Source organism: Melospiza georgiana, chromosome 5 (genome assembly GCF_028018845.1).
Source record: "Melospiza georgiana isolate bMelGeo1 chromosome 5, bMelGeo1.pri, whole genome shotgun sequence".
Taxonomy (NCBI): Eukaryota; Metazoa; Chordata; class Aves; order Passeriformes; family Passerellidae; genus Melospiza; species Melospiza georgiana.
Genome location: NC_080434.1, coordinates 51,673,096 through 51,682,461, shown reverse-complemented (window position 1 = coordinate 51,682,461; position 9,366 = coordinate 51,673,096). Strand labels below are relative to the sequence as shown.

Below are 9,366 nucleotides of genomic sequence, written 5' to 3'. Positions count from 1 at the left end.
AATGGCCTCCTGCACCCTTAAATCAGTTCGAGCAGTTGGACGTGCATCTGGCTGTCACACAGTCTATTAATTTGGGAAATTATTCCACCTCTGGATGGCAGCGGTCACTGGTAAGGCCAGTGAGGAGGGCAGGAAAGGCTGCGTGTGTTTGCACACATGGGGTGGTTAGGAGGGGCTGCCTCAGCAGCGAATACAGGGTCCTGAGAGCAGGTGAAAGGCTGCGGTATTACCACACGTTTATTTTTCTTAAATGGGACAGCGAGCAGCTACGGAAATGTTTGGCTTTATGTTTTTGTAAGAAAGACAAAGACTCCCAGGAACCGGATGAGCCGGACAGCGCCTTCCCTGACACTTCCCCTGCCCCGCCGGCAGGGGCGCGCCCCGCGGGCGGCGCCGCAGCGTGAGGGGAGCGGGAGCGGCCCCGGCCCCGGCCCCGGCCCCGGCCCGCCACACGCGGCCACGCGCCGCTCCCGCCCCGGGGCCGGGGGCGGGGCCCGCGGGAGGAGGCGTGTCCTTCGCGGCCCCGCCCCTCCGGGTCGCCCGAGCGCAGGGAGGGGCCGGAGCGGGGCAGCGGGGACGCGACAGCGGCGGGCGGGAGCGCCCAGTGCCCGCGGCTCCCGGCGGAGCGGGAGGGCTGGCGGCCGCCGGGCGGGGCGGGAGGAGAGGGCGCGGGAGGGGACGGGAGAGGGTGCGGGGGCCTTCCTTGCGATTTTTTTTCTTTCTCCGCCCCCTCCCAGCCGCGCCCCCTTCCCGGACCGTGAGAGGTGAGGAGGGCGGTGGGGACTCGACAGCGAGGGGAGGGGGCCGCGGCTGCCGGGAGGGGGAGGAGAAAGGAGGAGGAGGGCGAGGGCGAGGGCCGGAGCTTGCGTGGGGTGGGGCGGGTTCGCCCTCACGGCTGCCGGGCTCCCTCCTGCCGGCCGGCTGCGGAGTGGGGCTGCGGCCGGTGCTCGGTGTCCGATGCCCGGTGCCAGACGCCCGGGCTGAGCGGGGCCCGGCGGGAGCCGCGGCCCTCGGCGGGGCAGTGCCGCGCTCGCCTGAGCGGGGCGGGGCGGGGGCGGCGGGGCGGGACGGGACGCGGGGTCCGGTCCCGCCGAGACGGGCAGCGGCCGTGGCCGCCTCGGTGCAAAGCGGTCAGAGCGGAGACCTGGTACAAGTGCACTGACACAGCTCTCGGAGACTTAACTCCATGTGTCTTAACCTTCACCTTCGCAGGATGAAATAGTGGAAAACAATTTTTTTTCAAATTTGAGACGGGTCGAACAGAATAGAGCAGTGTCTGACTGCCCCCTCACTGCATGGGGAGCGCGTTATTACACGGGGAACAGACGGAAGTATAAGTGTTGAACATCAAAGAGCTGCTGCTTATATACATTACTGGTTTATGTTTTTCCTTGAAGCGTTTTTGTGGCTTAGGGCTTTGAGCTCGGACTGCTTGAGCTTCCTGAGCAGCGGGGCAGCCCATCTGAAAGCCAGCCGCCCCACGCTCCTGCTCGGCTTTTTGGGCAGTAATATCAGAACAGTGAAAAGGGAAGGCTTGGCTTTGTTCCTTTCTTTTACTTAAAAGTCGATTATGAAATTACATGAGCTAATCTCCAAATACAGTCATCTTTTGAAGAAAAAATTATTGCTCAGGTCTTCTACGAGCATAAACAGGAATAAAAACTTGAACTCGTGGTAATGGTGGTGTAGCTTTTCTGTCTAGACGAACTGTGTACTGGATAGGTGGATCCTTTTTAAAACCAAATTACACTATGTATTTTCATGAGCAATTCAGCAATTTTGCCGGAAATAATTTGATCATTTCTCACATAGGTCTTTTTGCCTGGGAGTTTCCAGGGGCATAGTTGGATTAATATTAAAAAAAAAAAAAAAAAAAAAAAAGCACCTTGTTCTTGAATCTGCCTTCCTGATAGGGCAGATTGTATTCCCATTTTATGCTTTTCCCTTGCTGAACAATGATAGGGAGCATAAAGCAGGATAAAACCAAAATAATAATAGTAAATAATAACCCTAATCTGAGTCAAATAGTGTTTTCTTCTGCCTTGTGTCAACTTCATTGGACCATCCATCCCTCAGTCAGTTTCCTCTGCATGAGCAGGTCCACTACTAAGCACAGCATGTTTATACCATGGCAGTAGACTAACACATTGTGTTTCACAGAAATGCAGTAACTGCTAATTTAAAATTGAAAAGAATTTGAGTGAAGATGAAGAAAATCTTCCATTAGACCATTATGGTCAAACAGTAATTGCAAGCTCTTGCTAACAATAACAATTCATATCGATGGACTTGTTCCAACTCTCTGGACTTTTGTATCACCCCTGCTTTTTAAAAGCTTATTGTTTGCTTATGTTTATGTCATATGGTTTTGTTGATATAATTCAGTGTTTCCTGATATGGTGATATAGATTACCTAATCAGACATAGCATGACCCAATAATGCAAGTTTCTACAGCTCTGAAGAAATTATAATATGATTCTATATTTCCCTTACAAAATTCTTGCAGTTTTCCTCTTTCCATAGCAATTAAATTGCTTTTCCTTACAGCAGTTTTACCTAGAATGCAGAAGTTACAAACCTGACTATCCACTGCTTGCTTCATGTCACAGGAACAGAATCTTTCACTCAAAGTTCCCAGCCAGGCCATGCTGCCCATAGGCATGTGTATTATTGGGCTGAGTGGCCTTAAGAAACACTCATATGAGGGAGATGAGGTTATGTGCTGCAGGTGAAAGAATGAGGTGGTATTACCCTTCAGAGACCTGCAAGGTTCTGGAAGCCAGTAAGGAAGGCCAGACCATGAGAGGTTACATATTAGGTATCACATTATGCATGCTGGTGGTATCATGTAAGGCTACTTACTTTCACTGCACAGTGCAAATAGTAATTTGTTTGGTGCCAAGCCAAAAGGAGATGCATACTGTTTCAGCAAGCTGGATTTTTTGAGCAGAGTCTAACTTTGGTAAGAAAATTTTTAGTGGCCTGTAAATAGGTAAGGGTTGAGAACCACTGTAACAGTAAGTGTGAATTTTTATAAGCTGCTTCATTTAGGGAAGCATGTTTAGTGGTGGTACTTGGCTTTATTCACCAATGCAGTCAGTGTTATTCTTTGGCACTAGTTCAGCTTAAGTGCTTCATGTGGCAGATCAGTTCTTCACTGCTTTTCCCTTCAGGGAAGGGAGTCAAAGATAAGTGTGACCGTGGACTAAGGCTATTTTTTTTTTTCAAGAGGTACTGTCTTTAAAAAACAGTGTTTCTTGAAAGTTTACATATTCACATATAATAATTTCCCCTCTTTTTTGTGAGTCTTTGTTGATGGGTATGTAACTTGAAGTTGTGGAAGGAACTGAGGTGACAGTTCTGCAGTGACACTTTTAGCATCTTCCTATCAGTAAGTGTAAGAATCACAAAACAAATTGAAAGAAGCTCTATCTGAACAGAGTAAGAAATCTGCTTTTGAGATTATTACTTTTTTTTCTCCCCTCCAGTGGATGGTTCTTACTTGTATTTTTCTGTCTCTAGATTTTTTTCTGCTACCTCAATTTTTCTTGGAAAGAGGAAGATAAATGGAACTACATGGTTCTTTGAACAACTAGAGATGATTCCAGTGTTATAGGTAAGTATTGTATTTACTCAATTCTAACAGTTAATTATGCTACAATGAATGTGATTTTAGCCCACAAGGGTACATACCATACTCTTCCTTACACCTGAAATTTCATCCCTTTTTTTTGTATTATATAACACATCATGTAAGGGTTTCTTTTTGCAAGTGTGCATAAGCAGCAATGACTTTGCTTTTGTGGGTTTCACATGCTAGTGTTTGGACTGTTTTTATGTGATTTCAACCCTTGTGCTCTTTATCAAAGTATGCTTTATAGAAGACTGTCAGCATTACTGTAAAGTTCAATTTTGATCTTTTCAAAATGCATGAGAAGCCTTTGCATCTTTTAATCATTATAGGATAAACAGGGAAATTGATACAGAGTCTGTTAGAGAAAATACTGCTTTTGGTAGAAATTAATATGAATAAAGGCCCACCAAATGCACAATCAAATCTCATCACTCCAATAATAGTGACTGAGTTTCACTTCATTTTTTTAGCAACAAAGTAGTAAGACTGTTCCAAGTGAAAGTAATTGTCAAAGGGAGTAGCTTTGACATTTGCACAAAGGAAAAGGATAAAAGAATGTTGAAAGCATGAATACATGCAAGAATCTAGCTTTATCTGAACTCTCTATAAAGTAAAATACTGCTGAAAAATAAGTGCTAAGGATGACAAAAGCAATCCAATTAATTTAGAAATACTAGGTTTTACTAAAGTGAAAAAAATCTGCTTTCTTGACTGTGAGATGTCTCTGCTTTGGGAACGTTTCCTTCAGAATTTACTCATGTGATACAAGTACAAAAAAGAAATGGTCTTTCTCCCTGTTCATGTCATGATCACATTGTTTCCCTCACTCAATCCATATCCTCGTTGGTAGCTTCCACCACAGATGGTATCAACACTTTCTTGAGCTTTAAACATTGTAAGAACTGCTAAGGTTCCTCCTAATTTACTTTGTGAACAGGCTTTGTATTTTCACTGCTTTGCAGTAGTCGAAGATGTGGTAGCTCCACTTACCAAAGTAGCCAACCTCTGTCAGAATTTGTGCAGACTTGACCTGCACCCTTTCTACAGTGGTCATGAAAGTTGAAAGGGATTTGAAACAAACGCCCAAATGTACTACAAAGAGAAGGAACTGAAAAGGTCGATCACTGTGGAATATGTCTTTATTCCCATCTTACTGCAAGGTAGAACGACTAATTAATGAGCAGAGCTGCTGGTTTTTAATTATGTCTTAGGGACTTTGCTGGCATTTTTCCAGAGGACAAATTTCTGTAAAGTTGACTATTGATTTGAATCTGTTCAGAGGAATACTTTGCCAATTAATTACCTCTTCTGGCAGTTCTAAGTGCAACTGATGTTAAAAATCATGATGTCTTCCATAACAACTGGATATACTTAAAAAAAAATGTTGAGTGGTAACTTGGATTCTTCCAAGAGCATCCATCAGATTTTCAGAGTAAATGGAAGACTGTTCACAAAATTGTATAGGATGTTTTTGTAAAACAGTGAAATTTAAGGTAGAGTGAGTACTGGCTTAATTTCTTTGAAAATGCATGTGGATAGGCTTGTCTCACTGCCTTAGCTGATGCTTTGTCTAATAGCAAATATACATTGTATTGACTCTATTGAGAAGAACTTACTAAAGCACAATGATGATATGATCTGTCTAGAGCAGTTTTGAGTTCATTTGGGTGGAAATAGTGTCATTTATTACAAATAAAAGTTCACACCGTTCTGGGACTTACTTAGCCTCAGTCTCAGAACAGAACTTGTCAAAATGAGGCTGAAGTATAGCCTTAAAACAGATTAAATATTCACAGCACCTGGCTGTGTCATATGATGCATATTCATGGTGTAGAGTAAGAGAAGACTCAAGTCCATAGAGGTTTACTAACCTGAACTGTAAAGAATAAAAATAGTCATATGGCTGAATTAGCAAATTAGTTAAAATTTTACAAGTAGCGTGCGTGTGGTGAGGAGATGTAGGAGAAGTTGATAGGAAGATGAGTTTTTTATCAGTGGTTTTGATGGTTAGATTGTTTGCAAGCAAGTTCATACTTGTTAGCAGAGTAGATGTTTTATGTTGACTTTTGCATGAATAAGCCATTAGCCTGACAGTTGCTGTGAAGTATTATATGTTGCTTATTCTTTAGATCCATATGCATTTGTCTGGTAGATAGTTAAATGTATTCTAATATTCTAAAACTAAATACTCTTGAATATTAAATGGTCACTTCATCCTTGCCAAAGATGAAATCAAAGTTTAAATCTTGCTCTTTTACATGCAGTATGGGAAATTATATTTTTGGATGTAAATGTAATCACAAGCTTTTGCATTCAAGCTCTAATGAGAGCATTAAGGAGGTAGGGCATTGCATAATGTTATCATAACTTGATATGGCTTGGCAAGATCTTCACCAAGCAACATAGCATTTTAAACTTGGAAGTATTTTTCAAGGAAATAAAAGTAATTAACTAGAATTAGTCTATGAGTTTATAAACATGTGGGCAGATCAAGTGATAAGTAATAGAACTTCACTTTGTACCTCTTCTCACTTCCTGACAGTTGTTGTAATTAACAAATACAAACCTAAGTTGAATCTCTGCATAAGAAATTGTCTGGTGGTTCAACTCAAGAACAGTTGTACTTAAACCAGATTGATAGTTTCAGTGAATAGTCAAACATTATTGTTGTTTGAAAACTTATAAATTCAATGAATGAAAAATAATTTTTACAAATACTGAAAGCTAAGTAAATAATTTTTAGAACTTTAAACTAATGAAGAGGAGCAATGGACAAATGATTGCAGATCCTCTAAATCTGAGGAGATCTACACGCAATAGTACAATACATAGTTTTGTATTTCTCTTAAGAAATGGCTATAGTTGATATGAGAGAATGGAAAAAACACACACTAAACAAATAATTAATTTTTTTTATCAATTATGCTTTCTCCTTCTGACAGTTTAACAATCTGAATTCAAGATTTTTCTCTTTTTTGAGCATATTACATCAGTAATGGGCCTCATGCCCCTGAGAGTGCCAACAGTATCTTGTGTTCTTCTTGGCACTTTATTTATATTGCTGGTGTCTAGTTCTTGCTCTCAGTGCAGAACAGGAAACATTTCAGGGTTCCTTTAAAACCATGGGTAAGGCAGCTGAGATGGGATCAGTATGCTGCTTAGGATAGCTGAACAGTTAACTCTGCAAGTACCTCAGTGATTTAATAAGTGGTAGGATTTCTGCATTGTTCCCTCTATCCTTAAGCTCATTTGAGTTTTACACAACCATGGAAGGGTAGGAGCTCAGAGCGGTGTTTGAACAATCAGTCAGCTTTTGTGTTGATTTCTGTTTTACTTTGTTTATAAATCCTGGGCTTAGGCGATATGTAGCCACCCAGGCTAAGTTGTGCATACTCAGAGGCAAAAGATAGGCAGCTTGTGAGTCTGTAAGCTCCCCAGGCAAGTTTGGTTTATGTCTTGTGGTTTAGTCAGTTCTTCCCTAATAACATTTCTGTCCACTTGCCAGTTCAGTCAAACTCTGACAGAATGGAGCCCTTGTTGAGTTTAAATTCCTGAGAGATTTTGAGAATACAAGTAGGTAGGAAAAGCCCAAATAAGTGATATTATTTGACCTGCCAGCTGATGAGCCTGTCTGTTCTCAGTCTGAATATGACAAAGAATTTACTTGTCCTGCCTGTTCTGGTACTTGGTAGGGAGGGATATTCATACATGTGGGATAAGGGAGACTACGTGAGGTGAAACATGCAGAACTGTAGTTTTTGACAGAAGAGCTTGTAAAATAAATCATAGTGGGGAATCTGAGGTTACTTTCACATGACACTGTGGAGACAGAATAAAGAACCTAAGAAACCAGTTTTCTGATTGTGGTTAGGAGTACACAGTGGCTCAATGCATGGCTTAACCTGAGATTTAATAGTATCAAAGGAAAGAATTAAAAGGTATTTTTCCTTATGTGGCTCAGATACATACGATTTTAAGCAACATTGATCCAGGCAGTGGACTAGTTTTGTTTTAGAGTGAAGAGAATAGTTAAATATACTGTGATTTGTTCTGCTTTTTTTTTTCTGATAATACTTCCTTGAGCCAAATCACAGTAAAGTCAATGGAAGCCTTTAGTTAACATCTCCAGTTTAATCATCTTGCTTTTAACTTCGTGAAGCTTATTGTAACATGAAAAATCTATCACCAAGTTACAATGCTTGTAATAAAAGCAGGTAATACAAGGCATTGAATTCTCTCCCCAAGTGGGGTCACCAAGAGCAAGTTGCCCAGGACCATGTCCAGACAGCTTCTGAATATCTCTAAAGATGCAGACCCCACAACCTTTCTGGGCTACCTGGAGTCAGTCACCCTCACAGTGAGAAGGTTTTTCCTCATGTTTAGATGTTGTGTTTTAGTTGTTGCCTATTGATTCTTGCCCTGTTGCTGGACACCCCTGAAAGACATTTATTTATTTATTTATTTATGTATATTTATTTATGCACATTGATGGGACCCCCCTGAGTCCTTCATGTTGCCTATGATGCCTCTTCTAAGATTCAACTCCAGGTGGGCAAAATGGTGGTAGAAATCTTTATATTGAAAGGATTTTTCTGAGAAGTTCTGTTTGGCATCTGCAATGTTGTGCATAATTGGGTTCTAAAAACGTTGTAACTCCCAACATTGATTCTTTAAATAGAAGTTGTTTTTCATATTTATGAGACATTATGATTCTCATAAACATTAATCTTGATGCTTACAGATTTTGATATGATTCTTGTAAAGCATTCTGCCTTCCAGTGTCATGATTGTTGGTTCTATACTTTGATCGTGTGTATTGCCTTTCTGTGAACCCTGTTTTCTGCAACACTGCTTTTGAGTTGCAGTGATCAGTTGCAATGATCAGTTGCACGCAAGGAATTCCAAATGAGATCACACCACTTGTTTTATAAATATGCAATAAGATATGATATCCTCATATATTATCTCTTATGCAACTTAAATTTTCAGTTGGGGGGATGGGCTTCACTGAAGCTGCTAATTAAACAGAAATCCTCACTGAGAGAGAAATTGGTCTCTTGAGGTGTTTTTTGGTGTTAAATGATTACTTAGAATGCTCAAGTTTGTGTCTTGAAGTGCTTTGCTTCAGTGGCTGTGGCATTGCATAGTTTGACATTTAAATACAGTGTAAACTTTTCGCCCACAGACCTCTATGTATTTCTCTTAGAAGTTTGTGTAGTCTGCCATGGAGTACTATGTTGCTTTACCTAATCACTTGCAAATCTGCTTCTTCACTGTTTTTTAATGTGTTTTTTAACCTGGTGGATTTTTATATGGTGCCTAATGTAGAACTGTGAACACTTGCCATTTTTTACCAAATAAACATCCTCTCTGCTGTTGACAATGTTGGTAGTCTTATCCTTTACCCGTTTTTTCTGTGAGTTTTTGAAGAAATCTGAATACTTAATGGTGAAATAACACTGCTGCTGTTTTGGAAAAATGTTAAAATGTTGTCTTAGTTTGCCCAGCAGACCTGCCTACAAGAGGAAACTATCTCCTTGTTATTTTGTTTTGATTTGTCTCAATCTTTCAATCAGTCCTTTGTGGTCTTCTGTAACTTTATTAGGCAATACCTTCCTAAACTAATTCTAAAGAATGGCTTTGCTTTCAGCAGGACATCTTTAAGTGTCTGCAGAACAGTGCTTTTTTCACCACTCTTTCTTAACAGTGACGTTTCTAAAGGAGATGATTT

General features: G+C 41.1%; 1 protein-coding gene across 1 annotated transcript in view; it reads left to right on the top strand.

The window, feature by feature from the left end:
- The first annotated feature begins 671 nt into the window (after nt 1-671).
- The window catches only part of KLHL5 (kelch like family member 5), a 49,936-nt gene continuing 41,241 nt past the window's right edge, over nt 672-9,366 (top strand). Inside the window, exons 1-2 of the mRNA XM_058024209.1 lie at nt 672-764; nt 3,524-3,617. The gene's annotated coding sequence lies outside the window, so the exon portion shown is untranslated. The remainder of the gene's footprint in view (nt 765-3,523; nt 3,618-9,366) is intronic.